This window comes from Ovis canadensis, chromosome 12 (genome assembly GCF_042477335.2).
Source record: "Ovis canadensis isolate MfBH-ARS-UI-01 breed Bighorn chromosome 12, ARS-UI_OviCan_v2, whole genome shotgun sequence".
Lineage (NCBI taxonomy): Eukaryota > Metazoa > Chordata > Mammalia > Artiodactyla > Bovidae > Ovis > Ovis canadensis.
Window position 1 is genome coordinate 82,655,468 of NC_091256.1, and position 25,622 is coordinate 82,681,089.

A 25,622-nucleotide genomic window follows, 5' to 3' on the forward strand; every position below is an offset into this window, starting at 1 on the left:
CGAGTTCAATAGGTTTCTGTGCAATGGCAATGCCTATTGTATTAGCATTCCCAGTCCTATAATGCTGTGTGTTTCTCCCACTTTTCATATTAAGCTTATGTATTGTCTCCTCTCTGGTTGCTCTGCTTTTTCTAAACCCAGCATATAAATCTGCAAGTTCTCAGTTCATGTACTGTTGAAGCCTAATTTGAAGGACCTTTTGCATTACCTTGCTAGCACGTGAAATGGGTGCAACTGTATGGTAGTTTTGAACATTCTTGGGATTGCCCTTCTTTGGGATTGGAATGAAAACTGACTTTTCCCAGTCCTGTGGCCACTGCCGTATTTTGCAAATTTGCTGACATAATGAATGTGGCTGTTTAACGCCGTCGTCTATTAGGACTTAAAATAGCTCAGCTGGAATTCTGTCACCTTCATTAGCTTTGTTCATAGTAATGCTTCCTAAGGCCCACTTGATGTCACACTCCAGAATTTCTGGCTCTAGGTGAGTGACTACACCATCGTGGTTATCCGGGTCATTATGATCTTTTTTTGCATGGTTCCTCTATGTATTCTTGCTACCTCTTCTTAATGTCTTCTTCTGTTAGGCCCTTACCATTTCTATTCTTTATTGTGCCCATTCTTGCATGAAATATTCCCTTTATTTCTCCATTTTTCATAAAGAGATCTCTAGTCTTTCCCATTCTGTTGCTTTCCTCTATTTCTTCACATTGTTCATTTAGGAAGGCTTTCTTATCCTCCTTACTCTTCTCTGGAACTTTACATTCAGATGGGTATATTTTTCCTTTTCCCCTTGCCTTTTGTTTATCTTCTTTTCTCAGCTATTTGTAAAGCCTCCTCAGACAACCATTCTGTCTTCTTGCATTTCTTTGTCTTTGGGATGGTTTTGGTCACTGTCTCCTATACAATGTTATGAACCTCCATCCATAGTTCTTCAGGCATACTGTCTATCAGATCTAATCCCTTGAATCTATTCATCACCTCCACTGAATAATCATAGGGGATTTGACGTAGGTCATACCTGAATGGCTTAGTAGTTTTCTCTATTTTCTTCAGTTTAAGCCTGAATTTTGCAATAAGGAGCTCATGATCTAGGCCACAGTCAGCTCCTGGTCTTATTTTTGCTGATTGTATAGAGCTTATTCATCTTTGGCTGCAAAAAACATAATCAATCTGATTTCAGTATTGACCATCTGATGATGTCCATGTGTATAGATGTCTTTTGTGTTGTTGGAAAAGGGTGTTTGACCATGGTGTTTATGACGATCTCTTGGCAAAACTCTGTTAGCCTTTGCCCTGCTTCATTTTGTACTCCAAGACCAAACTTGCCTACTATTCTGGGTACCTATGGATACCTCTTCCTTTTTTTCTTTGTTTTTGGTGTTAGTTCTAGAAGGTCTTGTAGGTCTTCATAGACCTTGTCAACTTCAGCTTCTTCAGCATCAGTGGTTCAGGCATAGACTTGTCTTACTGTGATGTTGAATGGTTTGCCTTGGAAACAAACCAAGATCATTCTGTCTTTTTTGAGATTGCACCCAAATATTGCATTTTGGACTCTTTTGTTGACTATGAGGGCTACTCTATTTCTTCCAAGGGATTCTTGCCCACAGTAGTAGATATAATGGTCATCTGAATTAAATTTGCCCATTTCCAGGTAATTTAGTTCACTGATTCCTAAGATGTCAATGTTCACTCTTGCTATCTTCTGCTTGACCACATCCAATTTACCTAATCAATATTGTTCTTTACAGCATTGGACTTTACGTTCACCACCAGACCCATCCATAACTGAGCGTCATTTCTGCTTTGGCCCAGTCACTTCATTCTTTCTGGAGCTATTAGTAATTGCCCTCTGCCATTCTCCAGTAGCATATTGGACACCTTCTGACATGGGGGTTCATCTTCCAATGTTATGTTTCTTTTGCCTTTTCATACTGTTTATGGGGTTCTTGCAGGAAGAATACGGAAGTGGGTTTTCATTTCCTCCTCCAGTGAATCATGTTTTGTCAGAACTCTTCACTATGACTCATCTGTCTTGGGTGGCCCTGCACAGCATGGTTCATAGCTTCACTGAGTTATACAAGTCCCTTCACCACAACGGGGCTGTGATCCATGAAGAGGAGCCAGAGATCCAATTGCCAACATCCATTGGATCATGGAGAAAGCAAGCGAATTAAAAAAAAAAAATCTATGTCTGCTTCATTGCCCACTAAAGCCTTTGACTGTGTGGATCACAACAAAATGTGGAAAATTTTCAAAGAGATGGGAGTACCAGACCACTTTAACTGTCTCCTAAGAAACCTGTATGTGGGTCAAGAAGCAACAGTTAGAACCAGACATGGAACAACTGACTGGTTCAAAATTGGGAGAGGAGTACGACAAGGCTAAATATTGTCATCCTGCTTATTTAACTTTTATGCATGCAGAGTACATCATGTGAAATGCTGGGCAGGATGAATCACAAGCTGGAACCAAGATTGGCAGGAAAAATATCAACAACTTCAGATATGCAGATACTATTCTAATGACAGAAAGTGAAGAGGAATTAAAGAGCCTCTTGAGGATGAAAGAGGATAGTGAAAAAGCTGGCTCGAAACTCAGCATTAAAAAACTAAGATCATGGCATCCAGTCCCGTCACTTCATGGCAAATAGAAGAGGACAAAGTGGAAACAGTGAACAAATTTTATTTTCTTGGGCTCCAAATTCTGCAGCCATGTAATTAAAAGACACTTACTCCTGTGAAGGAAAGCTATGACAAACCTAGACAATGTATAAAAACGCAGAGAAACATCACTTTGCTGACCAAGCCTATGTAGTCAAAGCTATGGTTTTCTCCAGGAGTTGTGTATGAATGTGAGAGCTGAACCACAAAGAAGGCTGAGCACCAAAGAAATGATGCTTTCAAACTGTAGTGCTAAGGAAGACTCTTGAGAGTCCCTTGGACTGGAAGGAGATCAAACCAGTCGATCTTAAAGGAAATCAACCCTGAATATTCATTGGAAGGACTGATACTGAGGTGGAAGCTCCAGTACTTTGGCCACCTGATGCGAAGAGCCAACTCACTGGAAAAGACCTTGATGCTGGGAAAGATTGAAGACAAAAGGAGAAGGAGGTGAAGATGAGATGTTAGATAGCATTCCCAACTCAATGGACATGAATTTGAGCAAACTCCGGGAGACAGTGAAGGACAGAGAAGCTTGGCGTGCTGCAGTCCATGGGGTCATAAAAAGTCAGATATGACTTAGCAACCAAACAACAATATTGCCTCCTCTGGCTGCCATAACAAATTACCCACCAGCTGAACAGCTTTAAACAACAGATGCTTATTCGTCCACATTTCAGGAGTCCAGAAACCTGAAGTCAAGGTACTGTCCAGGTTGGTTCCTTCTGAGGGCTGTGAAGGAGAGACCACCCCATTCTGTTCTCCTGGCTTCTGGTGGCTTTCCTTGATGTTCAGCACCCTTTGGTTTATAGACACACCTCTCCAATCTCTGCCTCCCACTTCTCCTGACCTTTTTCTCTGTGTCTCTTTGTGTCCTCCTCTCTTCTGACAGGGAGACCTGTCACTAGATTTAGGCCATGTCCCCAACCCCAGTATCATTTCATCTCAGGATAGTTAATTAATTATATCTGCAAATACTCTTGAAATAAAGTTGTATTTTGAGATCTATGTAAACATGAATTTTGGGTAGACGCTATTCAGTCCTCTGCACCTTCCCCCACAGCCTCCCTCTAGATACAGGTACTCTGATTCCCTTTTTAGGCATTGAGAAGCCAGGGTCTAGAGAGACGTGAACCACTCCATGGTCATCTAATTAGTAGGTGGGCATAGAGCCTCAGATTTCCATTCCTGCCCTAACACCCAGGTGTTATTCCCTTTAGAGAAGCGCTGTATGCGTGTGAGAGAGACAGGGAGGGCAAGAAGGAGCTGCATCTTGACTGTCCAGCCCTCCCCCCTCTTCTTTCAAGTTGGCTCAGCCTTTTCAGTTATGTGGTGCCGTGGAGACGAAGACACTTTGAGAGGACCTCCCCGCCCACCCAGCACAGTTCACCTGGGGCCCAGCACCTGCCCCAAAATGAGTGCCAGGGCATCGCTGCTGACTGCGCTCGATGGTCCAGAGATGGACACGTGATTCAAAGGAAAGCAGAGCCTCTTCTTAGGGATGTATACCTCAGGCTTTGTATAGCAATGTAAACATGTAAACAAACTCAGTTGACAATAAGGAGGTCAGTAAAAAAAGTTAGAAATCATATTTTGTTTTCAATTTAATGTTAGATGGCAAAGTATTTCATATTTAAATAAATTTATTTAATCAATGGGTTAGCACAGAAGTGTTGACAGAGCTCTCTTTAAATTCAGTAGGAAAGAGCAAAAGTGATATTCAAATAGCCTCATGATTTTAATGGCTACACTCTGTGACAGGCAGACTTCTAAGATGGTCCCCAGTGACTGCATCCCCTGGTGCTCACAACTGTCACTTGACCAGGAGACAAGCCTAGTAACTTGCTTCTGACCAACAGAACACAGCAAAAGTTATGGAGTGCCACTTCTGCAATTAGGTTACAAAAGATAATCTTGCTGAGTCTGTCTTTTGCTGACTTTGATGAAAGAAGCTGGCATTGTGGATAAGCCCACATGGCAAGGAATCCAGGGTGGCCTCCAGCCAACAGCCAGCAAGGGACTGAACCCTGCCACTACTATGTCAAGGAGCTTGGAAGTAGATCAGGTCCCAGTTGAAATCCGGTTACAGCTGGGTGAGATTTCCCAAAACAGAGGGCTCAGATCCGCTGAGCCCAGCCTCCTGATACACAGACACTCTGAGAATAAGGTGTGTGTAATATTTTAAGCCACTAATGTTGGGGGAATTTGTTACAAAGCATTTCCTCTACACACACACACACACACACACACACACACATTACAGACTTCAGTTTGCATGGCTAGACAAGATAGAAAATTCTGTCAGCTGAAGAAAAATGCACAGCCTAGAAGTTGTGAGTTAAGTTTTATTTGGGGACCCACTAAGGACTATAGCCTGGAAAACTAGTCTCTCAGATAGCTCTGAGGAACTGCTCTGAATTGGTAAGGGAGGCACCAGCATATATTGAAGGTGTTTTTTGCTGGACATATAGTTGAACAAAATAGAATAATCTAAATTTAGATCTAAAGATTATTGCTAATGACAAAGAACAGACACATCAAGGTAGTGATCTTAGTGCTTTTTCTATGTATGGAAGATGCAAGAAACTGGGATCACTTATTCCTTAGATATGTATCTTAACTATCCAGGGTCAGCATCCAAAGCACAGAACGTGTCCTGTTTCTCTTCATCCTGAATTCCCCTCAGGGTGCATCGTGGGTGAATGGTTGCAGTGGCTAATGCCTTGATCTTTGTAGAATTGAGATGATGGGCAACATTCCTTGTTTACTGAAATGGCAGGTAACATTCCCTGTCCACACTTCCTTAGGCAGAGGGAAATTGAAAAGAGGACCTGGAAGGATAGAGAAAAAGAACATGAGCTTTGGAAGTTGATGAGGAAAACACCTTTGTTTCAAAGCCTCACTAAGGCTTTATAACTCTTTTTTTCAGTTATGGGTGCATTTAAATTTGCCTTAGTGTCAGGAGGTGAGGTTCATTTATTCATTTGTCTTTTCATTAATCAACAAATATTTACCTAGTGTCTACAGAGTATTGGACAGCATCAGTGCAGCTGAGATGAGAAATGAAAAACCAGGTCATACACCCGAGGCATCCACAGAGCCTGTGTACACAGAGCATATGGTTAGAGCCAGATGGTACAGTTAACAATGCAGAGATGGCTGCTGTGAGGAGAGTGTGTACTATGGGTGGAAGCAGGGAGAACCCAGTCTAAGCCAGCCTGGGCAGCAGCACAGAAACCTCCCAGGAAGAATGGATGCCTCGGTCTAAGTTTGCAGGGTCCATCATAGGTGTCCTTGCAAGAACAGACCTGGGCCTGAAGCCTGAACTAAGACAGTGCCATAGAATGGAAAGGAATGGCCAATGGGGAGGGGGTCCAAGGAGGACTTGGCTGAGGGTGGTAACCCTGTCCCTTTCACCCCTGCCACCGATTTCAGCTCATGGAACTGGCAAGATAAGAATGCCACTAACTTAAACTGGGAAGAAAAGAACAGGTTTATGGTCAAAAGGATTTTTTCCCCCAAATATAAGAATTCGACCATATAAATATCTGATAGAGTATTTTCTAAAAATTTGCCATAGCTTTTAAGAAAATATTTAAACTCTTGTTCAGCACATGTGGCTCTCCATTTTTTTTTTCTTCTTCTCCAGGTTTATTTCTTGCCACTCAACCAAGTTCATCCACAGATCCAGCTATTTGAAACTACTAGTAATTCCCCAGACACATTCCATGGTTGTTGTATAATTTTGAACATGTGATTCTCTCTGTTTAGAAAGTTCTCTATTGGGGTATCTGTTGTTTTTGTGTTTTCAGTATCCTCTCCTTTGGCTTTTCTCTGTTTCATTCCACGCGATCCTGATGGAATATCACAGTATCCTGCTCTCTCCAACCCCAGGGATGGGCAGGAGATCCAAGCCTCTTTAAGCATAGTATCCCAACCCTCAGTGATTGGTCCAGGATCAGCACGTGACCCAATCTGGACCAATGTGAGCCCTTCTCTGGGATTTTATATATGGTGCTGGGATAGTTTTCTCTTTCTTAAACAGCCAACACACTGAAGTGACATAAGCCTGGAACTTCATGTGGCCATGCTCCTTTTGCCCACTGAAACACAGAGGAAGCTCACTGGTTAGGAGAGAATGGGTCTAACACGGCGGGAGAGACAACAGAGGTGAGTGTGAGAGCAGCAGATGTGAAGGCTTTTCTCCCAGTCAGTCTTCCTGGTTATATAACTTAAGTTCTGGTGTGCTTAAGTTAATCCTGTCACTTAAAATTGAAAGAGTCCTGCAACCAAAATTCCAGTTTCTTCTACCCACTTCCTACACATCCTTTAAAACTCAGTTCCAACCCAGTTCTTCCAGAAAGCCTACTGTGACCAGTTGCTCCTCCCTTCCCTGTTTGGTACACTTCCCTGGGTTCTCGTGAATACCATTCTGGGCAGATTTCAACTGCATCCCTTCCTAATCAAATCCATAAGAGTTGGCTTACATCTCTGTTTACCATCAAATCATAAGCTCCTTGATCCTCATTGTATTCACCTTACAGCTCAATGTCTGGCAAAAAGAAAGTGCTTTATAAACCTCTGGTGAATGAATAACAAGTTCAAAGTCCATCTGTGGAGCATTCAGGTGCCCAGGAGAGTTGTGGGTCTACAAATCATAGAAGGGGTCTCTGTGTCAGTGTAGCAGGTGGAGACCTGTGGACTGCAGGCAGTGGGCAGCGAAGAGGGTGGGGTGCCCTCAGTCTCTCCAAGAAGGGAAGGAGAGAAGTGGGCTGGTGACTGGAGGGATCAAGGGGGACTTATTTTAAGATTCCAAAGTCCTTCCCTGGTGGTCCTGTAGCTGGGACTCTGCACTCCCAATGCAGGGGGCCCAGGTTTGATCCCTGGTCAGGGAACTAGGTCCCACATGCCACAGTGAAAATTGAAGATCCCGTGTGTGGCAACTAATACCTGGTGCAGCCAAAAAAAAATAAATAATAAACAAACATTAAAAAAAAATCCAAAGTCCCAAATGTGTTTATATATTGAGGGAAAGGAGCCAGTGGAGAGAGAGTGGTGAAGATTCAGAACAACCAAGACGTGCCACATGGAGAGGGCGTGAGCCCCGAACCCAGCTGGAGAACAGAGAACCGATGTGATCACTCCAGTTTAGTCAACTCAGCAGCAGAGGCAGTGGAAATGGGGCATCCATGCCAGAGTGACCTCATTCAGCAGCCCACAGGCCAGTGAGGTTGGGCAAAATAGAGCCTCCATCTTGTTCCTAAGGCCACAGAGAGTTCAGCTTTCTCTTCCCCAATCACCCTCCATCCCCCACCAGAGACGGGGCACCGCTGAGCTGAAGCAGCCCTATTGGGTCACCCACTTCCCACTGAGTCCAGATCTCCCGGAGCGCTGGCCAGCGTTCAAGGCAGTCCTCACATTGTTCCCCTTGTTGTCACCTGACCTAGGAGATCAAGTTCCCCCAGCTAAGTGTTCACCAATTTTGTCCGGGGCCATGCGATCCCATCCAGGGAGAAGCAGAGATGTAAATTATTGAGGAAACCTCAGGTTCTCAACAACTCCCTAGCCATCCCGGTCTGCCTGGAAACCTGAGCGGACTGGCCCTGGGCACCCAGCAGCTGGGATTGGACAGCATCACTGCCCAGGCCTCTGAGCTCTGAACCTGCAGTGATTGAACCCCGAAGCCTGGTGGCTCCCTGGGGCCTCAGCAGCCAGAATTTCCCAAGATCTGTAGGGGAGAGCGTGCCGCAGGTCACTGAGAAGCCCAGCTTAGAAGCACTCCCTCGGGGCCCTGGGCACCTGGGAAGGTGAGGAGAAGAAGGCAATGTCTGCTCCCTCAGGAGGGGCCCAGGTGAGGGAGGGTCTTCCCTCAAGAAAGGCTCAGCCTCACCATGGAGGGCACGCTGCCTGCCCTTGGGAGCTCCTGGACAGATGGAGAACACACACACACACACACACACACTTGCTGTTTCTAGCTGTTGAGCATCAGACCCTGTGGTTCTCAGGGCAAAGCTGAAAAGGTCTTGCTAAAGTCCCAGCCTCCTTTCTGGATAAGAGGACAGGAAGGCGGGGAGGAATTCAACACCTCTGAGCATCCTTCGGCTTTGGTTATCAGGAGATAGCCCAAGCATCTGCCCCAGACTCTCACTTCTCTGCTGTTTAACAACTGTGATCACACTCGCTGTGTTTTGTGGGCTCTCAAAACCTGCCAAGCTTGTGTGTGTGTGCATCTTCATGGAAGTCTCGTGTGCATCTCTACACGCCTGGCCATCCAAGTGCACGTCCACACATCTCCACGTGGGTGTGACCGCACGTGGTAACTCCTGCTTGCTTAAGTGGTCCCTGTGCACACCCCAGTGAGTGCAGGTGTGCTTGGTGGGCATCCTCTTTCTCAAACACACTGAGTGTTCCTCTGCCAGGTTTTAGTGTCCAGCAATGTGACGACGTTAACACAGTGGGTTGTACGTTGAACTGAGTCTTGCCACTCCCCTGGCTTTGCCCAGAGCTGACACATGTGTCCTAATATCCGCAACCACCCCTCTGCTCAGTCTGTCTTGAGTCCCTGAAGGACTCTGGTTTGCTACACCCGAGGCTTCCCCAGAAGAGCTGAGGATGTCTGCTCTTTGCAGCTTCCACTGGACCTTGGTTCATCTGGTCATTTACTCCTCAAACAATCACTGAGCTTCTGCCGGGCCAGGCCCTGTGTTAAAAGCCAGAAATACTGAAATGAGTATTTCATGGCCCCTGTCTTCACGAAAGGCACACTCCAATCAGGGAGAAAGCCCTGGACACAACCAGCCGTGTTCAAGGGCAGACTCTGGTGAGACATAGCCGAGAAGTCACTACCACTCATATATGTGGAATCTAGAAAAATGCTACTGGTGAACATATTTGCAGGGTTGGACTAGAGATGCAGATGAGAGAAAGGACCTGTGGACACAGAGGGCAGGAGAGTGGGGCCTGAACTGAGAGAGTAGCACTGACGTATATACACTGCCATGCGTGAAATAGCCAGCCAGTGGGGAGCTGCCGAGCAGCACCAGGAGCCCAGCCCAGTGCTCTGCGATGACCCAGAGGGCTGGGATGGGGGAGGGAGGCTCAAAGGCGAGGGGATATATGTATACTTACGGCTGATTCACATCATTGTACAGCAGAAACTAAGAAAACAATGTAAAGCAATTATTCTCCAATTTAAAATAGACCAACCAAATGAAAAACGGAGGGAGGGGATGTATGTTTACATATAGGGGGTTCATGTTGTGTACAACAGAAACTAGCACAATATTGTAAAGCAATTATACTCCAATTAAAAAAAAAAAAAACTCTACAAAAAAAGGAAGTCGCTACCACCCTTTGAGGAAACCGGCATAGTTTCATTGAGGCTGCATTTAGTTATGACTTCAGTGGAATTTCAACAAGACAATGTACATTCCAAGAGCATTCCAAGCAGAACAATGGTGTGATTGGAGATGAGAAATGAGGAAGCCCATAGAGTGTTTACTTGCAAACCCATCCTCAGTTTGCAACTACTGGGTGCAAGTGTAGGGCACCCCCTGAAGTTGTGCAAGATTGGGGGCGGAAGTTCTGAGAAGTCACTGTGACATGAGTAAACAAGGGAAAAAAATTCATTAACTCACGGGCAGATGGTGTGGCAAGGGGCTGTATCGTCTATCTTACTCCACCTAGGAAGGCTTTCTGGAGGAGGTGTGGCCTTGGGAACAATTGAGGGAAGAACGGGCAATCTGAGGGACGGAAGCTAATCTGTGTCACATGAAAGCAGCTATGTACTTGGGGGAGAATAACCATGCAGTTAACGGGATGGACTTAATATCTGTTGGAAGATACTTTGAAGAAAGGGTAGCCAGGAAGGAGGGGGCCCAGATCTCCGTGCTCAAGCAGCCCCAATCTGATAAGAGAAAGCACAGAACCTACTGGGAGCTCCTAGCTTGATGGTGGGACAAAGGAAATGATGGCTTCCAAGACACTGGACATCAGGCAACAAAGGTCAGCGATGCCTGAAAGATGCCCCAATGTACAGCCTTGAGAGAATGTTTAAGCCGAAGGAGTTGGTAGTCTGGGCAGACTCAAGCCCTCAGTTTCTACATAGTACATACAAAAGAGTACCCAAGAGGAGAGAGCTGCGCAGAGAGAAACCTGGAAAACTCCAAGTTTTCAGCAAAGCACTGATTAGCATATATGTATGAGGCAACTACCCACAGCTGGGGAAAGAACCACCCCAAAAGATGAAGAGTGCCCAGAGCTCACACAGGGCTGAGAATACTTCCTACTCCCACCAGTCAGGTTGGAAAAAAAAACATAATTTATAGGGAGATTACTCAGAAGGATCTTGCTTCAGTAGTAGAAAGTAGGCTTGGTCTAAATACTGCTTTCATCTCACCTAATAAATCTTAAAAGATCTGAAAGGATAAAACTGCCACAACCTGGAAGAAGTTCAAGGACATTTATAGGGATACAAAAATATCTAGCACCCAATAAAGTTAAATTCCCTCTGTCTGGCATCCAGTAAAAAAAATTACCAGGCATGCAAAGAAAACAAGAAAATACAACCCATGATAAGGAGAAAAAAAAATCGTTGAAACTGGCCCTACAACTAGGTGAACAACTGTCCCAGTTTATCTAGGGATATCCCAGTTTGGGGCTTCCCTGGTGGCTCAGCCATAAAGAATACGCCTGAAATGCAGGAGATGTAGATTTGCTTCCCAGGTTGGGAAGATCCCCTGAAGGAGGGTGTGGCAACCCACTCCCGTGTTCTTGCCTTAAGAATCCCATGCACAGAGGAGCCTAGAGGGCTACAGTCCATAGAGTTGCAGAGTCAGACACGACTGAAGCAACTTAGCATTCACACACACACAAGCACATACCAGTTTTAGCACTAAAAGTGGTACATCCCGGCAGATCCCTCAGTCCAGCGAAATCTGGGACAATTGGTCACCCTTACTACAACTAACATCAGTACTTAGAGAAAGACTGAATACCTTCTCTCTAAGATCAGGTGCACAGCAGAATGTCCACACTCGCTCACTACTTTTACCAACAATGTATTTGAGGTTCCAGCCAATTAATAAGGCAAGGAAAAGAAATCCATATTGGAAAGGAAGAAATAAAACTGTTCTCATGCTCAGATAATATCATCTATGAAGAAAATCTTACTGACTCTATGAAACAGCGACTTGAACTAGTAAGTGAGTCTAGTAAGATGTCAGATCCAAGTGAATATTCACAAAGTGGATTTCTACACACTGGCAATGACCAACTAGAATTGAAATAAAATAGCAATACCCTTTTCAATAGCATCAAAAAATATGAAATAAGGATGACAATAGATGAGAAAGACCTGTATGTTGAAAACTACAAAACATTGCTTAGAAAAATTAAAGAAGGAGTGTATATACTTTGGTTATAGTTTGGAAGACTCAAGGTTGTTAAGCTGTCAAGTCTCCCCAAACAGATTCAACACAATCTCCCCCAAATCCCACTAGCCTTTTTTTTTGTTAATAGAAATTGACAGGCTGACTCTAAAATTCACGTGAAAAATGCAAAGAACCTAGAATAGCCAAAACGACTTTGAAAAAGAACAAAGTTGGAGGCCAAAACTACTTGATTTCAAAACGTATCATAAAGCTAGAGTAGCCAAATAGACCCATGTCCACCTGGGACTTGTGATTGTGACCTCATTGGGAAAAAGGGTCTGTGCAGATGTAATTAAGTTAAGGATCTTAAAATGAGATCATCCCAGATTAAGGAGAGGCCCTAAGTCCAATGACAGGCATCCTTATAAGAGGGGAAGACAGAGATACCTGGGAAGAGGGCCAGGTAAAGATAGGTTGGAGTTATGTTGCCACAAACCATGGAATGTCTGGAGCGGTCAGGAGCTGGAAGAGGCCGAGAGCCTCCAGAGACAGTACTGCCTGCCAACACCTTGGTCTCAGACTTCTGACTTTTCTAGAATTGGGAGAGTCCATTTCTGTTGTTTTCAGCCATCAAGTTTGTGGTATTTTGTTAGGCAATCCTAGATTCCAAAGAATACCATATATAACTGATATTCTGCAAAAGTGCAAAGGCAAGTCAGCGGAGCAAAAACAGTCTTCCACAAACGGTGCTGGGACCGTTGGATATGAATATGCAAATATGTAAACTTGGATTTGTACCTTTTAGCATATATAAAAATTAACTCAAAATGGTACATACATGGAAAACCAAGTCTATGAAATATCTGGAAAAACTCTTAAGAAAAAGCCTTTGTGAACTTCTGTTAAGCAAGATTATTTTTAGACATGGCACCAAAGCATGATCCATTAAAAACTGATAAACTGGACTTCTTAAAATCAAAGTCTTGTACTTGTCATATGATACCATCAAGAGAATGAAAAGATGAGTTACAGATTGCCATGCATATATTGGATGAGAGACTCAGGTTTAAATTATAGATTTTTGTAAACTCTCAGAGCTCAGTAATAAAAACACAAACAACCCAGTGTTAAAAGTAGACAAAAATTCAAATAGATGCTTTACCACAGAAAATACACAGATGGCAAATGAGCGTACAAAAAAGATGCTCAAAATCATTAGTTAGGGAAATGGAAATCAAAACTGCAAGGTACTACTACTGCACACTTATTAGAATGTCTATGATTAAAGACCTTCAGTGCCAAAAGCTGGCAAGAATGCAGAGCAACTGGAATTCTCAGCTACTGCCAGCAGGAACGTAAAAATGGTACAACCACTTTAGAAGATAGTGAGATGGTTCTTAAGCAAACATGCACCTAGACGTGATCCAGCTATTCCACTCCCAGGTATTTACCCAAAAGTAATGAAAGCACATGTTCACACTAAGACCTGTACACAAATACCCATCAGCAGTTAGGTGGACAGATAAACTGTGGTATTTATACAGTGGACTTCTACACAGCTATAGAAAGGAATGAACCAGTGATGCGTGTAACAATGGACGAATCACAAAATAGTTAAGCCAAGTGAAAAGAATCTGGACCAAAAAAAGCACATAATGCACCATCCCATTCATGTAAAATTTTATAAGATGAACCGAATCTATAGTGAGAAAAAGCAGACCAGTGGCTGCCTAAAGCAGGGGCTTAGGGAGGTGTGGAGGAGAGGGGGGAAACTGGAGGGGAAAGTGGATATATTCATTAGCTCGTGGTGATGGTTTCATGGGGAACATGTGTCACACTTACCAAAACGCACACTTGATATAGGTGCACTTCATTGTGTCTTGCCTAGAAAATCCCACGGATGGAGGAGCTTGGTGCAGGCTACTGTCCATGGGGTCGCAGAGAGTTGGACACGACTGAGCAACTTCACTTTTTCACTTCACTGTTGTGTGTCAGATAAGCCTCAAAAAGCTGTAAAATGAGAAAGAAGAAAAACCGATGTCTCCAGTGCTCCCAGCACCGCTGCTGCAGTCCCTCGCCTAAGGACGGTGGGCCAGAAGGGCCGAGGCGCTGAGGGGGTCCCACAGCCCTTACTCCTAGGCAGCCATGAAGCCCACCCCATCCACACTCACACCTTGGACACTGGATGCAAAGGCAGCAGGCCGAAGTCCCCACTGCTAGCCCCTCCCTAGGAGACCCCCGTGCTTGCCTGTGGGCTGGGGCTGGCCCCGGGGGGAATGTTAGGGGAAATAAGGTCATTACAAGACTTGGAGCCCGAGCCCCTGAGAGTTGATACAAATGTCAGAAAACATTTGGTCCGACAGATGCTGGAAAACCCCTTGGAGTAATCTCCTTCCTTTGCTTCATTAGTCTTTGCCGCCTGTCTGCAACTGCGTCTTTTGGGTAATGGGGGGACTCTGCCCAGTCGCTGTCCTGCAGTCAGGGTCATGGAGCAGGGACGGTGAGGGGGACAGTTCAGGAGCTCAGGACCGAGGATTCACTGTGATAGGATCTCAATATAATTGGGGTTTCTACTTCTCGGATTCACAAGGGTATGATTTTTTTAAAATTATTTTTTAAAGCTTTTTCTCTTAAAAAACTAAAAAAAAATTATTCATTTAGTTGGCTGCATCAGATCTTTCTTGCATCATGCAGTATCCTTTGTTGCGGCTACAGGCTCTCTAGTTGTGGCTTGAAGGCTTAGTTGTCCTGAGGTATGTGGGATCTTAGTTCTCCGACCAGGGATCGAACTGGTGTCTCCTGCATCACAAGGCAGATTCTGAACCACTGGACCAAGTCCCCAAGGATTTGATTTCTTTCCTGTTAATACACTTGTTTATTACATGTAATTACATTTTATGTTTTCATAAGGCTTTTAAAGTGAATACATTTTTAAAAATTGCTATGAGGATCTACCTACTCCACTAGAAGTTGAGACAGTTTGCCACCCTATTCCCAGAAAGCCCTGTGGAAGGACTTGGGGGTCGTTTATTCTGTTCCTCAATTCAGAAATTCTCTTGCACTCGATCTATCTGGTTTGTGCCAAAGCAGATTCAGCTCACCCTTTTGCTAGGCAGAAGAAGACCCAGAAATTTCAGCCTGCTGTACTTAAGTTTAAAATGATTCAGTTCAGTTCAGCCGCTCAATCGTGTCTGACAATTTTCGACCCCATGGACTGCAGCACTCCAGGCCTCTTTGACCATCACCAACACCCGGAGCCCATGTTTAGAGTCTACATAATCAGGAGGCCTCAGTAGTTCTGCTGGGACCCAGATGTTCAGGACAACAAGACTTGAGGACTCAGTCCGTCTTGTGGGGTAGATTCCCAAAGTGCCAGAATAGACTCGTCTTCTCGACCCCCACACCTCCACTATGGCATCCTGTTATCCCTGTCCCCTTTGTCTGAAAAGTAGATCTAATCTGCCCCCTTCCTGCCCTTCTCAACTGGAAACACTAATAATGATAATAACTGACACCAGAGCACTCAGATGGCCAGGCACAGTGTGAACCCTTTACATATGCTGGCTTGCTCAGTCTCTCAGTCACGTCTTTGCAACCCCATGGACAGTAGCCTGCCAGGCTCCTCTGTCTACAGGATTCTTCAGGCAAGAATGCTGGAGTGGGTTGTCATTTCCTTCTCCAGGTAATCCTCCCAACCCAGGGATCAAACCCTCATCTCCTGCGTTGGCAGGTGGATTCTTTACCACTGAGCAACCTGGGAAGCCCCTGAACCCATTATATATATTACCCAGCAAATCCTCATGGCAATGCTATCAGAGGGGTAGCATGCTTATTCCCAGCTTACAAATGAGGAAATCCAGCCAAAAAGAGATGAGAAGAGGGTACAGACGTTCCAGCTTTGTTTTGGGAGTTTTTGTTGTTGTTGTTTTAGTTTAAAATTTTTTCTTTATCGTAAATTACACACAACATAAAATTTATCATCTTAGCCATTAAAAAAAATGTACAGTTCAGTAGTGTTAAATATATTCACATTGCTGTTTATCCATCTGCAAAACACTTTGCCTTTTGCAAAACTGAAGCTCTGTACCCATTAAACACCAGCTCCGCCTCCACCCAGCCCCTGGCACCCACCATTCCACTTTCTGACTCTAAGGTGCCCCCATACCCGTCCATGGGATTCTCCAGGCAAGAATACTGGAGTGGATTGCCATTTCCTTCTCCAGGGGATCTTCCCGACCCAGGGATCGAACCTGGGTCTCCCGCATTGGAGGCAGACACTTTAACCTCTGAGCCACCAGGGAAGCCCCATAAGGATGGAATCATACAGTATATGTCTTTTTGAGACTGGCTTACTTCACCTAGCATAATGTCTTCAAGGCTCATCCGTTTTGTAGCCTGTGGCCGAATTTCACAGAGGGTCAGTTTTGCAAGATGAAAAGAATTCTGGAGATGTGTGGTGGTGATTTGTACAACAATGCAAATGAACTTAATGCCACATGAAAATGGTCAATTTTAAGTTATTTGTATTTTACTACAATTAAAATAACAACAACAAAACAGGTGAGGAGGGACTTCCCTGGTGCTTCAGGGACTAAGAGACTCAGAGCTCCCAGTAAAGGGGGACCCAGTTTGATCCCTGGTCAGGGAACTAGACCCTACATGCCTCTACTAAGAGTTCACATGCCACAACAAAGACCCAGTGGAGCCAAGTAAATAAATTAAAAAAAAAAAAACAAACAACTGCCAATAGATGAGGAGCTGTGCTCAAGGACACACAGTCATAGCAGACCCATACCCATGGGCGGGCTCAGGGTCCAGCACTGCGCCTAACCGCCGCCAGGAACAGAAGCGCCGCACAGAAAGCCTGAAGCCCCCAGGCCTTCCAGGTCATCACGCAGATGTGCGCGGCTGCAGATTCAGACCTGGGGCTTACTCTCAGCAGGAGCAAGTGGTCTGCGTGGGGCTCTCAGATCCAACAGGATGATCTGGCTTTAGGAAGACAGAGAAAAGCACCAGTGTGCGGGGAGGGGCGACAACCTAAGGTCTGGGAGCCTCCAGATGGCAGAGCTGGGCGGGAGGTGGTGTGAGGGTGACTGTGCCAAGGAGCTGAGGTGAAAGAGGGGCGGGGGGGGGTGCTCACCTGCTTCCCTTACCTCTGTGGGGGCTCCTGGAGGAACAGAGGACCATCAGACCCTCTTCTGTGGGCAGGGACTAGGGGAAGAGGGCGGCAGGAGAGAGGGGCAGAGGCCAAATGGGCGCAGTGGCCAGCTCACCAGGTCCTCCAGACCCCAGCCCCCTCCACGTGTCATAGACAGGACCGTGCCCTGCCCTGGGGAGCATTTTCTTCCCGTAATCACATCTCACCCCCTTTAAGAGGAGGAGTGAAAGGAAGAAAGTGAAGTCGCTCAGTCGTGTCCGACTCTGCGACCCCCAGGCTCCTCTGTCCATGGGATTTTCCAGGCAAGAGTACTGGGGTGGGTTACCATTGCCTTCTCCAGGGGATCTTCCCGACCCAGTGTCACACACAGCAGGACAGACTCTTTACCGCGACGGAAGCCACGAGAGAAGGAGTGGATGACCACTAAGAAAATTTCCTTTTCATCAACAGTTTTAGGTGATTTTCAAGAATTCAGATAACAAAAAGACATATAAATAATGTGACAAAGATCACTGGAGAAAACACATACTTGGACGTGAGGGCAACAGGAATAGATGACCTTTTTTCTCTCTGATTTGTCCCTGACCTGGCGCATCTTTTGCTGGGATGCTAGCCCTCTCTCCCCATTTCCTGAGGCCCAGGGGGAAGGCCAGGAGAGCACTCCAAGGAGCGGGCTGGACGGAGGCTTGCTGGTTGTCTGGGCAAGGGTTGGGATAGGATTATGGTGGCGCGCCCCCTGCAGACGGAACCCAGGGACAGAGCAGGAAGGTGCTACCTGTGCGTGCAGGTGAGGCTACCACACCCTGGCTTCTCTGGGGCCTCATCCTAACAGGCAAGGACTCCAAACTGGGCTGTGGGTGCTCCTCTGGGGCTGGGTGACCTTGACATATTGGTCTGGAGACAGGATCACCTCCCAGGGAATTCTTGGAGCTGAGGACATCCTCTGATGAGGTGAGTGAGTCCTGTATCTGTCCCTTGCCAGAGGAGGCTGGCCGGTCTCTGCCCAGTTGCAGCCTGTGGCCAACCCTGGGAGTCTTCAGGCCATGAAGGCGCCCGTCCAGGGTCACCCAGTTAAGATTTCCCGGCAGAGGGCTGGGGGCAGGGCTCAGGAAACACACACCCTGGGAATTAGCTCCATGTGCGCACACATCTACCTTGCCTTTCCTAACTGCTCTGGGTGGGTGCCCCCAGCAGTAGCAGAGCGGGTTCAAGCACTGAGCTTTACTGCAGCTTCAACCAACCTCCTACTCCCTGGGGACATGAACAGAGGTGCTTAAAGAGACCGAATCAAGAAGTCAAAGAGGCGACTCAAACACCGAGACTGTGCTCCCACCCTCCCGGGTCCCTGGGGCGCCCTCCCTCTCGCACACGTCTAGACGTCACCACCCTCACACACACCTAGGTACCACACCTAGACGTCACCCCCGCCTCCTGTGTCTGCCCCAGTGCCCACAGCCTTCTCTCTTTAGACCCTGCACAAGGCACGGGTTTTGCACCATCCAGTCTTGTGAGGATGGTGTGCACGTGTAACCTTATCTGAGGCCATATTTCTTAAAGCAAGTTGAGGCCAGATTTCTGACAACTCTTGGCTTATAAACCCTTGGGGCCGCAAGGCAGTGAGCTGACCAGCTCACCAGTTCTGCTGGGCTGCAAACAGCACTAGAGTGAGCCAGGAAGCCCGATCAAGAGAGGACGCCTCGGCTCATGCTGCTGTGTTCGACAACCTCCAAAGCTTTGGGTAGGTAGCCCTGCTGTCCGTAAGCAGACAGGAGAAAAGCGTCATAATAAGAGAAGAGCTAGCTGGTGTTTACTGTACGTGTGCCAGGCCCCGGGCATTTACATGCGTTATTTAAAATCCTCTGCATAACTTTAGAAGTTAGTACTGGAAGTTAGGTACTACCTTGTGGTAGTATGGGCTTGTTTGGCGGCTCAGATGGTAAAGAATCTACCAGCAATGAGGGAGGCATAAGTTTAATCCCTGGGTTGGCAAGATCCCCTGCATAAGAGAATGGCAACCCACTCCGATAGTCTAGCCTGAAGAATTCCATGGACAGAGGAGCCTGGTGGGCGACAGTCCGTGGGTCGGACACAACTGAGCAAATAACGCTTGCACTTTATGTCCTTATAAGATAGGAGAACCAGACCTCACGGACCAGAGAGCCGGTTCTCAAAATGGACTGCATTTGTCCAACAACCATAACTGTACCGTAACCAGTGTTTCTCGCCTTCCAGCAGCAGCAGCAGCTCCTGAGGCTCCCACCGCGGAGGTCCTGATTCGGTGAGTCTGGCGGGGAGCCTGGACTTGCACTTCTTGAAGGCGCACGAGCGGGTGGCACTCGTGGTCCCAGGAGGAACCCTTTAAGTGGCACTGCCCCGCACCACACTTAGGACGCCCGGCCTCCTGCAGAGACCACCTGAGCCTCTCCCAACCCCCGGTGTTGTCAGCTCATGGTCTTCACCTAGGAAACCCAGCCACTGCATGAGCAAGGCATCCCTGCCATCTTGGCTAGACAGCATGTCTCCCCAAAACACAAGGTGCAAGGGTGGGGCAGACACAAACTCACCGCCCTGTCTGTACCCAAGATGCAGAACTTTTCAAAGTCGGCGAGACACTTCAGAGCTCTACGAGGCTACTTACCTATAACTGAGTTGTCTTTGTCCTCAGTTGGTGGAAGCAGATGGGGGTCAGGGTCACGGTGATGGGACTTCAAGGCCCCTCTCAGCTAATTGCCGCTTCTGTCATTGCAGCTCTGGCCACTGTCTAAACTGACCCTGACCGGCACTGTTTCACTAACACCCTGTCCTCTGACTGTGTGAAAGCACTGTGGGGGCAGACTCCTGTCAGCCTTGTTCCCACCGTTGCCAAACAGCTAGAACAGCAACTGCACACAGGATGTGGGCAAGAAAGATGTCTTGAAAGAAGAGACAGGTGGGCCGTGGACAAACAGATGAAGACACGAAAGACCAAATGCAGAGGACCACAGGCAGGCCCTGGAGAGTGCCAAGCATGACTTGGTGAGAAGCTGGAATAGGAACTTGAGAGGAGAAACCAGAAGAAAGACTCTGTTCTGAGACACCCAGCTCCCTGAACCTTCTTTCTAGAAATATTTTCAACAGGTGTGAGAGGTGGGGCCTGGTGTCCTGCCCACGCAGTCATATGAACAGAGGTGTATTCGTCTGCTAGGGCTGCCCTTACAAATGTCACACACCGGATGGAGGAAGCAACAGAAATTGACACCCCACAGGTCTGGAGGCCGGAAGTCTGAGATCCAGGTGTGGGCGGGGCCAGTTCCTTCTACAGGCTGTGAGAAGCACCCGTTCCATCTCTCTCCTGGCTTCTGGTGGTCTGCAGACGTCTCTGATATGACTTGGCTTGTAGAAGCACGACCTTTCTCTGCTTAAAGCATCACATGGGCATTCTCCCTGTGTACCTGTCTCCAAATTTCCCTGTTTAATAAGAACGCCAGTCATGTTAGATGAGGACCCACTGAAATGACCTTGTCTTTTTTCTTTTTTTTTCAAATGTTCTCCCATCCTATGGGTTGCCTTTTAGCTATGTCTCTCTTACAAACACTTATCTGTCTGTTTCAGGTCTTAGTTGCAGCATTCAGGATCTACCACTGTGGTGCGTGGACTCTCTAGTTGTGGTGCACAGCTTGATTGTTCTGCAGCATGTGAGATCTTAATTCCTTGACCAGGGATCAAACCCACGTCCTCTGCATTGCAAGGTGTATTCTTAGCCACTGGACCACCAGGGAAATCCCTGAATGACCTTGTCTTTAATTATATCTGCAATGACTCTATTTCCAAGTAAGGTCACATTCTGCCATACTGGTAGTTAGGACTCCAGCATAACTTTTCTGGGGGGACGTATTTCAACCCCACACAGAGGTCTATGTAGCAGTTGTGCTTTCAGGTACAATTTCCAAAAGTAGGTCCTTTTCTTTAGTTGCTAGCGGTTATCTGTTAACACAGCTCTTAAGCCTGTGAGGAAAATACGCTAGAGGCAGTGTGAAAGTAAGACCAGGTGGGACTTCCCTGGTGGTCCAATGGTTAAAACTCCTTGCTTCCATACAGGGGCATGGGTTTGATCCCTGGTCGGGGAACTAGGGTCCAAGACGCCCATCAGTGTGGACAAAAATTTTTTTTAAAGAAAAGGAAGAAAGTAAGACCACGAGAAGACCCGCTGAGGAGGTGGGTTGAGGTGCTTGTCCCCAGGACAGTGGACTTCAGACCATACCAGCAGAGCAGCTGCACCTGCTTCCTGGAGCTGGCAGATAGACTGAAGGGCTGAGGGTGGACCAGAATGCAAGCCCCATCCCCCAGGTGCTGCTGGGACTGGACTCGGCTCTCCTCCAGGAGGCGGCCTTCCTGAACCCAGCCCACTACCTCCCGGCAAGAGCAAAAGTGACCAGGGGAACAAAAAGGCTCATGGTCCCCTTGCAGACGTCCCTTTCTGGTGCTTCCGGTCCCAGATGCATATTTCAACACTGCCCCCTCTCTGCCACCTCTTTTGTGTGGCACAGGAAGGAAGGAAGGTCGCTTTCGGGGGTGAACCCCCCTGAGCCAGGCTGAGCTACTGCAGTGCCGCCCCACGCCACTGTTTCAGGGCCTTTCCTCCTGCCTTGCATTCTCGATTTCACATATAAGGGATATTGTATATCTGTCTTTCTCTTTGTAACTTACTTCACTTAGTATGGCAATCTCTAGTTGCATCTGTGTAGTTGCAAATGGCATTGTTTCGTCCTTTTGTATGGCTAATATTCCATTGTACATATGAACCACATAGTCTTCATCCATTCCTCTTTTCATGGACATTTAGGCTGTTTCCATGTTTTCGCTGTTGTGATTCGTGCTGCTATGAACATCAGGATGCATGTATCCTTTTGAATTATAGTTTTGTCCAAGTATCTGTCCAGGAGTGGGATTGCTGGATCATATGGTAGTTTGATTTTTAGTTTTCTGAAGAACTTCCGTACTGTTTTCCAGAGTGGCTGCACCAGCTTATATTCCCACCAGCAGTGTAGGAGAGTTCCCTTTTCTCCACACCCTCTCTAGCATCTATTTCAATGAACTAGGTTATCAGGCTTTGATAGCTCCTAATTAAGGCAGCAGCCAATAACTACATAAAACAATTTATTGGAAAGCAACTTTCAATCTAAGGTATCATGCCTAATTTAGTGACTGTAAGTAGTGATAAAGAAACTGCCTGCCATTACAGGAGACACAAGAGACGTGGGTTCGATCCCTGGGTCGGGAATATCCCCTGGAGGAGGAAATGGCAACCCACTCCAGTATTCTTGCCTGGAAAATTCCTGGGACAGAGAAGTCTAGTGGGCTACAGTCCATGGAGTTACAAAGAGTTAGACATAACTGACAGGCTGAGCACAGACGCACAGACGCACACACATACAGATAGAATTTAGCTGGTTTTGGATTCGTCAAAACAGGAGTTTGGCAAAACCACACACGCCACGTGTGTCTACCTGCCTGTGACCCTTGGCTAACCTCCGTCCGCCCTGCGTGCTTCCCTCCACTCAACCCTCCGGGCCTCCTCATCCACACCCACATCTGTGCCTTCCATTACCGTTTACCTTGGATGACCCCCTGTATCTCTATGTATCTCCTTCCCGGATTGTCTGTCTTGTTTCGGAGTCTCCAGTGGGAGGGCCACAGACACTTCAGATCTCCAGGTCTGGGCCAAACTGCGCACCTCCCGGAGCTCCTCCTCTTTATCCCAGGAACATCCCAGTCATTCTACTTTCTAACTGGAACTAGATGGTGTCGTCTTCGCCCCGGTGCCTTGGCTAAGGCACCTTCAGGTGCCCAGAACCCCACAAGACCCTCTTGTCTGTGCCCTGTCTCCAAGCATAACACCTACCTTTCTTCTTGACTCTGATGTGATTTTTGTAAATGCACATGGTTATGCTCCTACCATCCCCTGCTGAGGGCCCATCAGTGGCTTTCTGTCACTGTCAGGCTAAAGCACAACTGCCTTAGCAAAGATTTAAGAAGTTTTAACACCTGATTCAGCCTCTTGCTTCCCAGTAGCATCTTGATACACACCCAGGACTATCCCTTGTTCTCCATGTCTGACACTGTCCCCTATCCCAGCTCTTATCTCTCTGGCCAACCTCTGCTTGACCTTTAAAACCCAGCTCAAGGGTCACCTCCTGGGGAGCCTTTGGTAATCCCCAAGGTGAGGTAGGTGATGCTCTAACACAGACCCTGAGCATATGGACTTAGCTCTTTCAAAGCACTTAAAACACTATGTGGCCATGATCAATTCTTTTCTTTTCTCAATCCAACCAGGCTCTGAGTCTTAGAGAACAGAACTGTGTCTTAGTCATCACGGGATCCCCAGCACCTAGAACACGGCCTGGGACGTCCAAAAGAGATGGCTTTGGTGTCAGCTACCCAGACTATATGGTAGAGAACCAGCACTCGATCCACAGGGAAGAGCGGCGGTCACTCTCACTCTACACCAAGGTGGCCTCATGTGGTGGCGCTAGCATGGGCTTCGGATCAGCCAGGCTCGGGTCCATATCTTGGCTTCACAATTCTGTGGCCCAGAGCTTCAGTTGCCTAACGTGTAAAATGAGAATAAATGAGAGGGCTGGGTAGGGGGAGTGGGGTTTAGAATATATGTTAATGGTGCTCCAGCATTTTTAGTTAAAACCCTGTGCTGATTATACTTCGGAATTTTTGACAAAACAAAAAAACCTACAGAATAACAACAACAAAATCCCCTAAAACTTTATTGTTTTGGGATGCACTGAATGAAACTAAATCACACCTGTGCTCAGGGTTCGAGAAGCGTTCAACTCACTCTCAGGGTAATCGGTTACATACTAAAGAGGGGATAAATACTTCGTGATGATTTAAGAACCTGTCTGAGTTTTGTCCCCCAGTGAGATCTGTTGCTTCTCAATGGACAAATGCTTGGTGCTTTAAGAGCCAAAGGATGACAAGTTAAACAGGGAAATAACCAAACATTGCCCAGTTCAGTGGACCTGGTACATGTGATGCAGGTTAAACTCACACAAAAATTGCCTTTTATGAAACTAAGATAATACAAAATGAGGATAATAATACTCCCTCATTGAGCTGTGGAGAGGGTTGAAAGAGATCAATGTGCAAAGCAGGGACATAAAGGACACTGGTGAGGATGTTGGTGGGTCAGGATGTGGCCTGTATCTCCAGCTCTCCCGAACGTGCTCCTCAGAACTTACATCATGAGAGTCTGTCTGCAGGAATGTGTCCTGCACATGTACTCTCTGGCCTGTCTGGTGGACAGGGACCCACGTCCATAAAAGTGCAATGGAATCATGGGAAAATCATGGAATCATGGGAGAATCATGGAATCATGGGAAAATCATGGAATCATACAGAGCTGTAGAATCATGGCTTCATGAAGCTGGAGCAGAACTCAGAGACCCACGTCATGGAGCCTCTAACGTCATGTGTAGAGGACTGAGGCCCAGAGAGGACAAGAGATGGCCAAGGCCATGCAACTCACAACCATCTGGGCAAGTCAGGACCGGGAGGCAGGCTCCCCGACTGCCCGCCCCTGGCCCTTCTCATCCTCCCCCAGCTCCTGTGTCTGCATCTCCTCCCTATGCCTGGAGAAGGGCTCTTCAGATGCAGCCCCCTGCTTTGGCATCTGGCCTAAAGGCCCAGCCCTGTGAAGTTCACCTCCAAACAGGGAGGCTGTGTCCGCAAAGGCTTCCTGAGGAACATTCATGGCACAGGAGGAAAATGCCTGACAGCTAGGGACAGATTCTTCTCCAAGTCAAATCTGAGTGGGTAGGAGGAAAACTGGAAGTGAAGGGATGGGATGGTTCAGAGCAAACCACCCCCAGACCTGGTCAAGCACCTTCTGGAACACATCTGCCCCTCAGAGGTGGCTGTTTGCTGCTCTTGTTTCTGGAATGGAGTTGATGTTTCTATATTTGGATGCTGTGCCTTCTCTAAGCCTCCCAAGGGTTTTGAGTTCCCTGGAGTCCCTTCTCTCATGACCCACTCCCTATCCCTCCGGCCAGAAGCCTGTGCCAGCCCAGCCATGTGAGGGCTGAGGCTCCTCCCACTTCAGAGCCTGGAGGGAAGGGCACCCTCCTTTGGTGACAGGCAGGTGGTGGACAGAAGGCCACTCTGAGAGCCGCAGGCTCTGCTAGAGGTCCTGGTTCCTGGATTCCCCTCAGAACTACCTGGAGGACTTTTCCAAGTCACCGAAGCCTGGTCCTCACCAGAGACCTGGATGCAGAATGGCTGAATTGTGGCCCTGACACTTTGTTTTTCCTTTTTTAATAATTCAATCAATCACAATTCAAGTTATCTTTTATTTTAGCCATGCTACAGCTTGTAGGATCTTGGTTCCCCATTATTTCATTCAGTCACTAAGTCATGTCCAATTCTTTGCAACCCAGTGGA

The 25,622-nt window shown here is 46.9% G+C and overlaps 1 long non-coding RNA gene across 2 annotated transcripts; it reads left to right on the top strand.

The window, feature by feature from the left end:
• The first annotated feature begins 2,063 nt into the window (after positions 1–2,063).
• On the top strand, positions 2,064–20,685 carry LOC138415752 (uncharacterized). 2 transcript variants are annotated; one of them, XR_011247393.1, is made up of 4 exons: positions 2,064–3,366; positions 6,709–6,833; positions 19,425–19,470; positions 19,941–20,685. It is a non-coding gene; the product is annotated as an uncharacterized lncRNA (long non-coding RNA). The 2 variants fall into 2 exon arrangements; XR_011247394.1 differs by lacking the exon at positions 2,064–3,366 and having other exon boundaries at positions 4,133–6,833.
• The last annotated feature ends 4,937 nt before the right edge of the window (positions 20,686–25,622 follow it).